The 13108-nt window shown below is 36.9% G+C and overlaps 1 protein-coding gene across 4 annotated transcripts in view; it reads left to right on the top strand.

The window, feature by feature from the left end:
• The window catches only part of UVRAG (UV radiation resistance associated), a 328856-nt gene that overhangs the window by 77405 nt on the left and 238343 nt on the right, over window positions 1–13108 (top strand). The gene's annotated exons all lie outside the window — the stretch shown is intronic.

Below are 13108 nucleotides of genomic sequence, written 5' to 3'. Positions count from 1 at the left end.
AAATAATTGATTATAGTTTCAGAATCTGTATACCTTTGTTTAATAACACTGTTCTTTAAAAAAAAACAGTAGAATCATAGACACTGAGAAGGAACTAGTGGTTACCAAAGGGAAGGGTAGGGGAGGGTGGACAGGGAGGGAGAAGGGAACAAAGGGGCACTATCAACATAGGATGGTCACTGGGACTGTAGTACAGCACAGAGAATACAATTAATGACTCTATAACAACTTACTACATTGATAGTGACTGCAATGGAGGGGGGGAGGTCTTGATAATATGGTTGAATGTTGAACCACTGTTTTGTGTATATGAAACCATCATAAGATTGTATATCAATGATACTTTAATTTTTAAAAAACAGCACTGTTCTTATTTCTCACTGATTTGAAGAAGAGGAAAACATCCTCTCTGGTCTCAAACTTAGACCAAATCTGGGGACATATTCACCTCTGGCATAGTGTCTGAGAAGAGGTCTTACCTTTCTTCCTTAACCAGCTCAGCATCTGGGCTAGCTCAGAGGCAGAGGGTGTCCAGCACTTGAAGGTGATTAATAGAGATATTTGCACAATTTTTCTCAGTTTGAACTTGGCTGACACTTAAAGTATACTAATGTCCAAGTGAACATGTGCACATGGCAACAGAGGCTATCTATTGTTTCATCAGGTAGTTATTTTAGGAGGAGTTGTGCAAATAAATAGTATATTTAAAAAGTATATGCCCATTGCATCTGAAAGTGTGCTCAATAGTAGATGAGCCATTGTTTTTTCTCCCTTGTCCATCATAATCTCTTATTCTACCTAAAAAGTAGAAGGAGTACTGTTTCCAAAGCTCACTAGAGTTTTAAGAGTAACATAGAGAAGAATAATGTTAGACCTGCTGTGGAAAGGTTTTTTGGTGGCGCCCTTTAAGCCCCTCAGGCTTGCACTTGTGCCTTTTGTCTTCTCATTAACACAGTGTGTCTGGGTGATTTGGCTCCCTCCCAAGTCTGTATTTTCATATATTTAGCTTTAGGTCAGATTGCTTGGGTGTTTCAGAGAAACGTAGGCTCTGCAAGTCCTAAGGGAGCTCAGTAACCCTCCCTCTCAGAAAACCTCCCCCTCCTCCTCTGCTCCTTGGTTCAGTGTGTGGCACTGCTATGCACCCACTTCTTAAGTCAGAATGAGGAGTCATCCTAGACCCTGCCTTCTTTTTTCAAATCACTTCTTTGAATCAATACTGCTGGTGTCTACTGAATATCTACTTCTCCCTGGTTCTTGACATTGTGGCCAGATTTATCTTTCTAAAATACAGGGCATGTCCTCTCTTTATTCAGACCATTTCAGAGTAATTAATGGCTTATAAGGTCTTGCTGTGGTCTGGTTGCTGATTTTTAAACACTGCACCCGGAACATTTTGTGGGCTGAAATCTCTCCATCTCAGTTTTAACTTAGATCCCATTTCCATAGAAAGGTTTTCTGTGACATACCCCTAAGTCCTGTTTGGATACCCCTTTTATGTACTTCCCTAGCAGCACCTTGCATTTCATTTTCCTTGTCACTGACTCTTACTGATCTGGTTAAATTCTGATTGCCCAGTACCTCAACATAGTAAAGGCATTATACGACAACCCACAGCCAACATTATACTTAACAACGAGAAGCTGAAAGCTTTTTCTTTAAGATCAGGAACAAGACAAGGGTGCCTACTCTCCCCACTTCTATTTAACATAGTTCTGGAGATCCTAGCCATGGCAATCAGACAACGCAAAGAAATAAAAGGCATCCAGATTGGCAAGGAAGAATCCAAACTGTCCCTGTTTGCAGATGACATGATATTGTACATAAAAAACCCTAAAGAATCCACTCCAAAACTACTAGATCTAATGTCCGAATTCAGCAAAGTTGCAGGATACAAAATTAATAAGCAGAAAGCTGTGGCATTCCTATACACTAACAATGAACTAGCAGAGAGAGAAATCAGGGAACAATTCCATTCACATTTGCATCAAAAAGAATAAAATGCCTAGGAATAAACCTAACCAAGGAAGTGAAAGACATATACCCTGAAAACTACAAGACACTCATGAGAGAAATGAAAGAAGATACCAATAAATGGAAACACATCCTGTGCTCATGAATAGGAAGAATTAATATTGTCAAAATGGCCACCCTACCTAAAGCAATCTACAGATTCAATGGAATTCTTATCGAAATACCAACAGCATTCTTCAAGAAACTAGAGAAAATCATTCTAAAATTCATATAGAACCACAAAAGACCCCAAATAGCCAAAGCAATCCTGAGAAGGAAGAATAAAGCTGGGGGGATTATGCTTCCCAACTTCAAGGTCTACTACAAAGCCTCAATAATCAAGACAGTTTGGTACTGGCACAAGAACAGACCCATAGACCAATGGAACAGACTAGAGAGCTTTGATATAAACCCAACCATATATGGTCAATTAATATATGGTAAAAGAGCCATGGACATACAGTGGGGAAATGACAGCCTCTTCAACAGCTGGTGTTGGCAAAACTGGACAGCTACATGCAAGAGAATAAAACTGGAATATTGTTTAACTCCATACACAAAAGTAAACTCGAAATGGATCAAAGACCTGAATATAAGTCATGAAACCATAAAATTCTTAGAAGACAACATAGGCAGAAATCTCCTGAATATAAGCATGAGCACCTTCTTCCTGAATGCATCTCCTCGAGCAGGGGAAACAAAATAACAAATGAACACATGGGAGTACATCAAACTAAAAAGTTTCTATATGGCAAAGGACACCATCAACAGAACTAAAAGGCATCCTACAGTATGGGAGAATATATTTGTAAATGACATATCTGATGAGGGGTAAATAACATCCAAAATATATAAAGAACTTACATGCCTCAACACCCAAAAAGCAAATAACCCAATTAACAAATGGGCAGAGGACATGAAGAGACAGTTCTCCAAAGAAGAAATTCAGATGGCCAACAGACACATGAAAAGATGCTCCACATCACTAATCATCAGGGAAATGCAAATTAAAACCACAATGAGATATCACCTCACACCAGTAAGGATGGCTAGCATCGAAAAGACTAAGAAGGACAAATGCTGGCGAGGATGCGGAGAAAGGGAAACCCTCCTACACTGCTTGTGGGAATGTAAGCTAGTTCAACCATTGTGGAAAGCAATATGGAGGTTCCTCAAAAAACTAAAAATAGAAATACCATTTGACCTGGGAATTCCACTCCTAGGAATTTCCCCAAAGAATGCAACTTCTCAGATTCAAAAAGACATATGCACCCCTATGTTTATCACAGCACTTTTTACAATAGCCAAGATATGGAAGCAACCAACCTTAGTGTCCATCAGTAGATGAATGGATAAAGAAGAGGTGGTACATATACACAATGGAATACTATTCAGCCTTAAGAAAGAAACAAATCCTACCATTTGCGACAACATGAATGGAGCTGGAGGATATTATGCTCAGTGAAATAAGCCAGGCGGAGAATGACAAGTGCCAAATGATTTCCCTCATTTGTGGAGTATAACAACGAAGCAAAACTGAAGGAATAAAATAGCAGCACACTCAGAGACTCCCAAGAAGGAACTAATGGTTACCAAAGGGGTGGGGTGTGGGAGGGCGGGTGGGGATGGAAGGAGAAAGGGATTGAGGGGTATTATGTTTAGTACACATAGTGTGGGGGATCATGGGGGATCATGGGGAAGACAGTGTAGCACAGAGAAGGCAAACAGTGAATCTGTGGCATCCTACTACACTGATGGACAGTGACTGCATTGGGGTATGGGTGGGGACTTGATAATATGGGTAAATGTAGTAACCACATTGTTTTTTCATGTGAAACCTTCATAAGAGTGTATATCAATGATACCTTAATAAAAAAAATTCTGATTGCTCATTTGCTCATCTCTCTTTCTTATTAGACTGGAAGTCTTGTAAGGAAAGGGCCAGTGTCTTCATACTGATTTATCCCTAGTGCTTAGCACTGTGCCTGGCATATGGCAATAATTCAGTAAATGTTTGCTGAACGAGGGAATAAAGCTTCTGTACAGCAGATTATTAAAAATTCTAATGGAACAAACTGCTTGATTGTCATCAATTGTATAGCTTGCTACTCAAAATTCTAGTTCTCTTTGAGTATTTTTGTACCATTTCTGCATAGACATCTGTCATTTTCAAATTATTATACTTTAATGAACTCTTCATTTTTCTTTCCAGGCTTATTTTCCCTTCCAATTTTCCACATCTTTATTAACTGTTTTTCCATTTATCCTGGCCCCAAGTCTAGCAGTTAGTTTTGATTGATTTCTTTCTTTTTATCCACTCAGTTCAGTCAGCCCCTAGACTCTTTTAACTCCTTTTTGCAATAACTTATACATGGCTACTTTTCCATCTCCACTGCCGTGATCCAAACTCAGACCGGCATCTGCACAGGTCTGGATTACTGCAGTAGTTTCCTGGTGGGCCTGTGGACTCTAGTCTCTCTGTATCCACTCTCTTACTCACTACTGCCTGATTAATCTTCTTAAAGCAACTTTCATTTTTTTAATTCCTTTTGTTAAAGGTTGTAAAAGTAATTTTCCATTGTCTACTAGATTTGTCTGAATCTCTGACCTGACTTCCCTCTCTCCACCAGCCTAATTCAGTCAGTGGTGTAGTACTTTTGGTTCTCTCTTTTTTATTTTTTGTATTTTGGTATCATTAATATACAATCACATGAGCAGCTTTGTGGTTACTAGATAGCCATCATTATCAAGTCCCCACCACATACCCCATTATAGTCACTGTCCATCAGCGTAGTAAAATGCTACAGAGTCACTACTTGTCTTCTCTGTGCTGTACTGCCTTCCCTGTGCCCGCCTCCCTATGTTATGTGTGGTAATCATAATGCCTCTATTCCCCTTCTCCCTCCCTTCCCACACACCCTCCCCAGCCCCTTTCCCTTTGGCAATTGTTAGTCCATTCTTGGGTTCTGTGAGTCTGCTGATGTTTTGTTCCTTCAGTGTTTGCTTTGCTTTTATGCTCCACAGATGAGTGAAATCATTTGGTACTTGTCTTTCTCTGCCTGGCTTATTTCACTTAGCGTAATACCCTCTAGCTCCATCCATGTTGTTGCAAATGGTAGGATTTGTTTTCTTCTTATCACTGAATAATATCCCATTGTGTATATGTACCACATCTTCTTTATCCATTCATCTACTGATGGACACAGGTTGCTTCCATTTCTTGGCTGTTGTAAATACTGCTATGATAAACATAGGGGTGCATATGTCTTTTTGAAACTGGGCTCCTGCATTCTTAGGGTAAATTCCTAGTAGTGGAATTCCTGGGTCAAATGGTATTTCTATTTTTAGTTTTTTGAGGAACTTCCATACTGCTTTCCACAGTATGGTTAAACCTAGTTTGTATTCCCACCAGCAGTGTAGGAGGGTTTTCTCTCTGCTTTTATCTTGTCTTCATTTCTCGCTCTCTCTCTCTCTCTCTCTTTCATAGTTTGAGCTCTCATTACCTGTAGTGTCTGTGAGTTTTCAGAATAGCCAAACTGGTGTTTGGATATCCTGCCTCCTTCCCTTCATCATGTTTGTTGCTAGCAGAGGAACTGTCCTTAAATGCAGCTTTGGTCATTACCCTGCACTGTCAGAAACCTTTCATGGGTCCTCACTGCCTATGGGTTCTTCACTTTCTAGTGTGGCATTCAAGACCTTCTGTGCTCTGACCCTCCCAACCTACTTAATCAGCCATATCTCTCACTACTTCCTCTCCAGGGTTCCAAGTAATTTCCACATCATTGAAGCTGAACAAATTGGATCACTGTTTTTCTCTGAATGCAGCTTTTGTTTCCCCACTGTCATGCTTTGCCTAAAGGTGTTCAGTCTGTGTGGCACTTCCTTTCACTGCCATTTAGCTTTTCCTTACTTCTTAACCTGTCCCAAATACTGCCACCCCTGCAGCTTTTGATATTCCTGCCTCTAGTAGATGGAATCTTTACCACATTAGAACTCCAATAACTTTTTAAAAAAAAACTTTCTTGTGGTACCTTTGTATTTTTTTCCTTCGCTTGGAACCTTAACTGGGCTGTAGACTTTGTAGTGTACTGGATTGAGGATGGTAACAAATGCCTCACATCCTATATGTATTAGGTGTTCAGTAAACACTGAAATGAGTAAGTATGTGTATAATGCTGTTTGCGTCAGAATCAGTTATCCTGTCAACTATATTATTTCAGTTCTTTCATAGTTTTAATAAAGTTAAGAACAGTTTTGTGACTCTTGTAGCATCTGAAAACTCTAAAAATGTACAGTGACATGTTTTAAAAGATGAGTCATCCAGTGATCTACCAGGGGTTAGCAAACTACAGTCCAGCGCATGGTTTTGTATGGCCTGTGAGCTAAGAATAGCTTTTACATTTGTAAAGAATATGAAGGAGAAAAAGAAGAATATGTGACAGAAATAACATGCAGCTTGCAAAGCCTAAAATACTTACTGTCTGGCCATTGACCAAGAAAGTTTGTTGACCACTGATCTAGAAACGGACCTGATCATCTGCCTGAAATTATTTCTGCTCACTGGATATGTGAAATTATCTGTTTCCTTGAACAGTTTAAGAGGCACTCACCCAGACTAGTGCCTGTTTTCTTCCTTAAAAAAGAATTGTTAGGCCTGGCTTCAGAAGAATTTTGAGTGACATGTAAATCTCCTCTGGGCTCTTTGGCACTTGGCAGTATCTCATACAGATAACCAGATACAAATGAGCCGTTTCTTTCCATTATAATCCTTGTTCAGAGGTCTGTCTGGATTGCACATCTGGTGAAGTTAGTTGTCATTGAGAACAAGACTCTTAGCATATTTTAAGAATGTTAATTGCTAAGTGGTGGCTGAAGCAGAAGGGTTTAATAATGTCCTCAAGTTGCCTTAAATGTACATGGACCCAGAATTTTAGAACTGGAAAAGGTCTTAGAGATCAAGTATAGCATGGTCATTAAGAACATGGACTGTGGAGCCAGACTGTTTGGCTCTTCTACTTAATCCTCTCTGTGTCTCAGTTTCCTCACCTTTAAAGTGGGGATAATAATAGCGCCTGTTTTACAGGGTTGTGTGAGTATTTAAAATATGTCAACACTTTAACATATTATCGTTTAAACATTAACATGGAAAACAACACTGCCTGGCCTACTATACATGCTCATAAATGTTACCCTATGTGTATTGCTGTCATTTTTTATTACTGTTTTTATTAATAGTAGTCTTATCTCATTTTATAGTTAAAGAAACAGGCCTAGGGGAGTTAAGTAATTTTCCACACTTCCATGATACACAGAGTGGTTTAAAACCCAGGATGCCTACTTTCATTTGGGTTCTTTTCCTGCTGTAATATTGTATGTTAGTGGGTGTGGATGATTTTTTAATAGAAGAAAATGTTAGGCAGCTTTTTGCATAAAACAAGAAAAGCTGAGTGGAACATCATTAATCATTTCTCCTGAGAATCTTTAATCTACTTCTCTTGTCTTTTATTATTTGGATTTGTAGCTAATTTATAGGACTACTGCCTGTCTTTGTCCTCTTTCTCCTCATCTGCCCTCATATGTAAATTTTTTCGTAGCCCTCTCTTATTTTTTAAAATTGAGATGAAATTCTCATAACATTAAATTGCCATTTTAAAGTGTGGAATTTAGTGGCATTGGCTATGTTCCCAATGTTGTGCAGTTACCACCTCTATCAAATTGTATGACATTTCTATCTCCCCAAAGAAAATCCCATACCCATTAAGCATTTAGTCTCCATGTTGCCCTGCCCAACCTGCTGGCAAACACTAATTTGCTTCTGCCTCTGTGGATTTACCTATTCTGATAATTTCATATATGGAATCAGATAATATGTAATCTTTTGTGTCTGGTGGCTTTCACTTAACATAATGTTTTTGAGGTGCCACCATGTGTAGCATATGGCCATGCCTCTTTTCTTTTTATGGCTGAGTTAATATCCCATTGTATGGATAAACTGCATTTCGTTTCTCCATTCATCCTTTGATGGATATTTGGGATTGTTTCTACCTTTTGGCTATTGAGAATAGTGCTGCTATGAACATTTATGTACAAGTATTTGTTTTCATTTCTTTTGGGTATACACCTAGGAGTGAAATAACTGGGTCATATAATTCTATGTTTAACTTTTTGAGGAATTGCCAAATGTTTTTCCACAGTGGCTGACCATTTCACATTCCCAAAAGCAATATATCAGGGTTCTAATTTCTCCACATCGTTGTTAACTTACTTATTTTCTGTTATTTTTTTTATTTAAAAATTTTGTATGTTTGCTTATCTATTTATTTATTGCTTATCCTAGTGGGTATGAAGTAGTATCTCATTGTGGTTTTGATTTGCATTTCTCTAGTGACTAATGATGTTGAATATCATTTCATGTGCTTATTGGCTATTTTTTAGATCTTTTTTTTTGGAGAAATGCCTCCTTAAGTCCTTTGCCCATTTTTTAAATTGGGTTTTCTTTTTATTGTTGAGTGGTCAGAATTCTTTATGTATTCTGGGTATTAGACCTTTATCAGATGTGATTTGCAATTATTTTCTCCTACTTTTTTCACTTTCTTTATATTGTCGTTTGATGAAAGAAAGTTTTTAATTTTGATGAAGTGCAATTTATCTATTATTTTATTTGTTGCTCATGTTTTTGGTGTCATACTTAAGAATTTGTTGGCAAATGCAGTGTTATGTAGATGTATCCCATGTGTTTTGTTCTAATGGTTTTATGGTTTTAGCTTTAAAATTAGGTCTTTGATCCATTTTGAGGTAATTTTTATTAAATATGGCCTTAGGGATGGATCTAATTTCATTCTTTTGCATGTGGCTATGCAGTTGTTTCAGCATCATTTGTTGAAAAGGCTAGTATTTTCCTATTGAATAGTCTTGGCACTTTTGTCTAAAAACAATTGACCATAGATGTATGAATTTATTAATGGGTTCTCAATTCTATCCCACTGATCTGAATGTTTACTGTTATGCCACTATCACACTGTTTTGATTGCTGTTGTTTTGTAATAAATTTTGAAATTATGAAGTGTGACTCTTGCAACGTGGGGTATTACATTGATTGATTTTCATTTATTGAACCACACTTAACTTGCATACCTTGGATAAATCCCACTTGTTCCCGGTGTGTGTAATACTTTTTTAAAAAATTCTTAATTGTGGTAAAATATACATAATAAAACATTACCATCTTAACCTTTTTAAGTGTAAAGTTTAGTGGCATAAGTACATTCACATTGTTGTGCAGCCATCACCACCATCCATCTCCAGAACTCTTTTCATCTTATAAAACTAAAATTCTGTACATTAAACAGTAACTCCCCATTTCTTCCTCCCAGTCTCCTGGCACTTAATCCTTCTACTTTTAGCTTCTATGAATCTGACTACTATAGGTACCTTATATAAGTGGACTCATACGGTATTTGTCCTCTTGTTAACTAGCTTATTTTACTTAACATAATGTCCTCAGGGTCATCATATTATAGTATGTGTCAGGATTTCCTCCCTTTTTAAGGCTCAATAATATTCCATTGTATGCCTGTATCATATTTTGTTTATCCATTCCTCTGTTGATGGACACTTGGGTTGCTTCCACCCCTTAACTATTGTGAATAATGCAGCTGTGAACATGGGTGTACAAATACCAGTTTGAGTCTTCACTTCCCATTCTTTTGGGTATATTTCCAGAAGTGGAATTGCTGGACCAAATGGTATAAGCCATTTACTATGCTGCTGGATTAACTAGTATTTTTGTTGAAGATTTTTGCATTTATATTTATAAGGGATATTGGTCTGTAATTATCTTGTGATGTTTGGCGTTGGTATTAGGATAATACTGGCCTCATAGAATGAGTTAAGAAGTTATTTCCTCTTTCATTTTTTCCGTGTTAGTTATTTTTTTTTCATGATTGGTAGGATTCATCAGTCAAATCATGTGTTTCTGTGCTTTTCTTTGCTGGGAGTTTTATGATTATTCATAGTCTTGTGTTATGACTTTATTAAATTAACATTTGTTAAGTGGAACACAGGGTTCTTGTTGGTGAGCCATGGTTCAACAAAAGACTGTAAGAGAAATTGAAATAGAAAAGTGGATTACTCAAAAGTCCTAGAGGATTTACAGGGTGTATGCCTTGAGGGGTCATATAGGGAAATCGAGGCAGAGTATAGTTAGAGAGAGACAGGACCTGGGGCACATGCCTTTATTAGGGTCTTTGGGTGGAGTGCTTTGGGGTTCCTGGGCTAGGGCTGGGTTGGTCAATTCAAACCAAAAGAGCAAGAGTTTTGGTAACCTGCATGAGGATTTTTTAGCTAAGAGGCATACAGGTACTGGGAAGCAGGGGGAACTGTTGATCATAACTCATATCAGGAACTTAAATTTGCTTGTGACTCTGAGGCCTGCTCTCTAGGGCATGTGCTTCCCTGAGGAGTCTCGTGTCAGTTTAAGGTCCCTGCTGGCCACTTGGCCAGACAAAATGGATGCTGAGATAGCAATACCGTGAAGAACCTTAGCTAACCTCTCAACAACTTGTAGATCTGCTCAGGTTTTCTTCTTCTTGAGTCATGTTTGGGAATTTACTTGTTTCAAGGAATTGCTCTTTTGTCTAGATTATCTGATGTACTGGCATGCAATTATTCATAGTAGTCTTCTGTAATTTTTATTTCTAAAAGGTTGGTGATAATGTTCCTACTTTCATTCTGATTTTAGTCATTTGAGTCTTCTCTTTTTCTTGGTCAGTCTGTAGCATGTGTTTGTGTTTTCAAATAACTTAAGTTTTATTTATTAAAACAATAGAGATTCTGTTTCTGTATTCTCTTTTTCAAGGATCTCTGCTCTAATCTTTTATTATTTCCTTCCTTCTTGTTTTGGGTTTCGTTTATTGTTCTTTTACTAGTTCCCTAAGGTGGAAGTTCTGGTTATTTATTGAAGCTTGCCTTTCCTTCCTTCCTCCCTCCTTTTCTTCTTCCCTCTCTTTCTTTCTCTCATGTAGAGTTTACAGCTATAAATTTCCCTCTGAGCACTTTTGTGCTGCATCCCACATATTTTGATATGTTGTGTTTTAAGTTTTATTCATCTCAGAGTATTTAATAATTTATCTAGTGATTTGTTCTTTGGCCCACTGGTTGTTTGAGAGTGTGTTGTTTAATTTGCAGTTTGTGAATTTCCAAATTTCATTCTGTTATTGATTTCTAGTTTCATTCTTTTGTGGTCAGAGAAGATACTTTGTATGATTTAAAGTTTTAAAAATTTATTGAGACTTGTTTTGTAGCTTAACATATGGTCTATCCTGGAGAATGTTCCATGTTCACTTGTGAAGAATGTGTGTATGGATATTGTTGGATGGAGTGTTCTACATGCATCTGTTAGATCTAGTGATTTATAGTATTGTCTACTATTTCCCTGTTTATCTTTTGTATGGTTGTGCTATATATACATTATTGAAAGTGGGATGTTGATGTCTCCTGTTCTTTCCAATTTTAGGTTTCTCAGTTTTTGCTTCATATATTTTGTTGTATGTTGTTGGGTTCATGTATGTTTATAATAATCATTTATATCTCCTTGACTCTTTTTAAATTATATAATGTCCTTTTGTCTCCTGAAACTTTTTTTGTGTTAAAATTTGTCTCATATTGGTATAACATTCTAGCTCTCTTTTGGTGACTGCTTTCCTTCCTTTCATTTCCAATCTATTTGTATTTTTGGTTCTAAAGTGCATCTGTTGCAGACGGCATATAGTGGATCATTAAAAAGAAAATCCGTTCTGCCAGTCCTTGTCTTCTAATTGGAGTGCTTAATCCATTTACACTTAATGTAATTTTAGATGGAGGGATTGCTTCCATTTTTCTATTTGTTTTCTTTTTTCTTGTTTGTTTCTCATTTTGTCTATTACTACCTTCTTTTGTGTTAGATATTTTCTAGCATTTTGATCCCTTTCTCATTTCTTTTGCTATATATCTTTGACTTATTAAGTGATTGCCCTGGGGACTAAAATTAGTGTCTTAATTTGTAACAGTGTAGTTTAAATGAATACCAGCTTAGTTTTACTGTTATACAAAAACTTTTCTTCTGTATAGATCCATTCCCTCACCTTTATGTTATTGCCACAGGTTGCATCTTTATAATTGTGTGCCCAGCAATATAGATTTCTATTGATTATTTCATGTATTTGATTGATTTTTAAATGCTAAGCCAGCCTTACCTTATTATAATAAATTCAGTCAATAATGATGTTTTATTGTTTTATCCTTTTAATGTATTGCTGGTTCAGTTTGCTAATAAGGACTTCTGTGTCTGTGTCCATGAGGAATATCGGTCTATAATTGTGTGTGTGTGTTTGTGTGATGTCTTTATCAAATTTTAGTGTCAGTAATAATGGCCTTATGAGTTGGAAGTTGTTACCTTCTCCTCTATCTCCTCTATTTTACTTTTTGTGTTAAATTCATGTTATTTCTTAATTGTTTGGAAGAATTCATCAATGAAACCATCTTGACCTATACTTTTTTTGTGGGGAGATTTTTAATTACTTATTCACTTAAAAAACAGATATAGGGTTACTCAGATACTGTTTCATTGTTTGTCAATTTTGGTATGTTGTATTTTTTCAAGGAGTTTGTCTTATTCATCTTGTCAAATTTGTTAGCATAAAGTTGTTCACAGTATTCCCTTAAGAACTTTTAATGTCTGTAGCAATGTAACTTAAAAATGCTTAGACTAGCATTATAGCAAACATCTATGTAGTGCATATTAATACCTTCCACTTTATACATACTAACTCTTTTAATTCCCACAACAATTTGTGTGGTAGATAATACTGTCATCTCCAGATTATAGGTGAAGAAACCATAGGTAAACTGAGAGGTTAGGTGCCTTGCTCAAGATTATAGAGCTGGTATTGAAGGCTTAAATTGTATTCCAGGTGGTCTGGATTCAGAGTCCTTTCTCCTAACCACTATTTACTTTGCCTTTCTTAAGTGATAGATACCTGTTCTGTTTTTCTTACAGAATTGTGCCATGTTGTCTCTAGAAACCATACTTGCTCCCATCACCTTTGTACTAGTGAGTGGA

This window comes from Manis pentadactyla, chromosome 9 (genome assembly GCF_030020395.1).
Source record: "Manis pentadactyla isolate mManPen7 chromosome 9, mManPen7.hap1, whole genome shotgun sequence".
NCBI classification, from domain to species: Eukaryota; Metazoa; Chordata; class Mammalia; order Pholidota; family Manidae; genus Manis; species Manis pentadactyla.
This window is presented reverse-complemented; position numbering and strand designations above follow the sequence as displayed.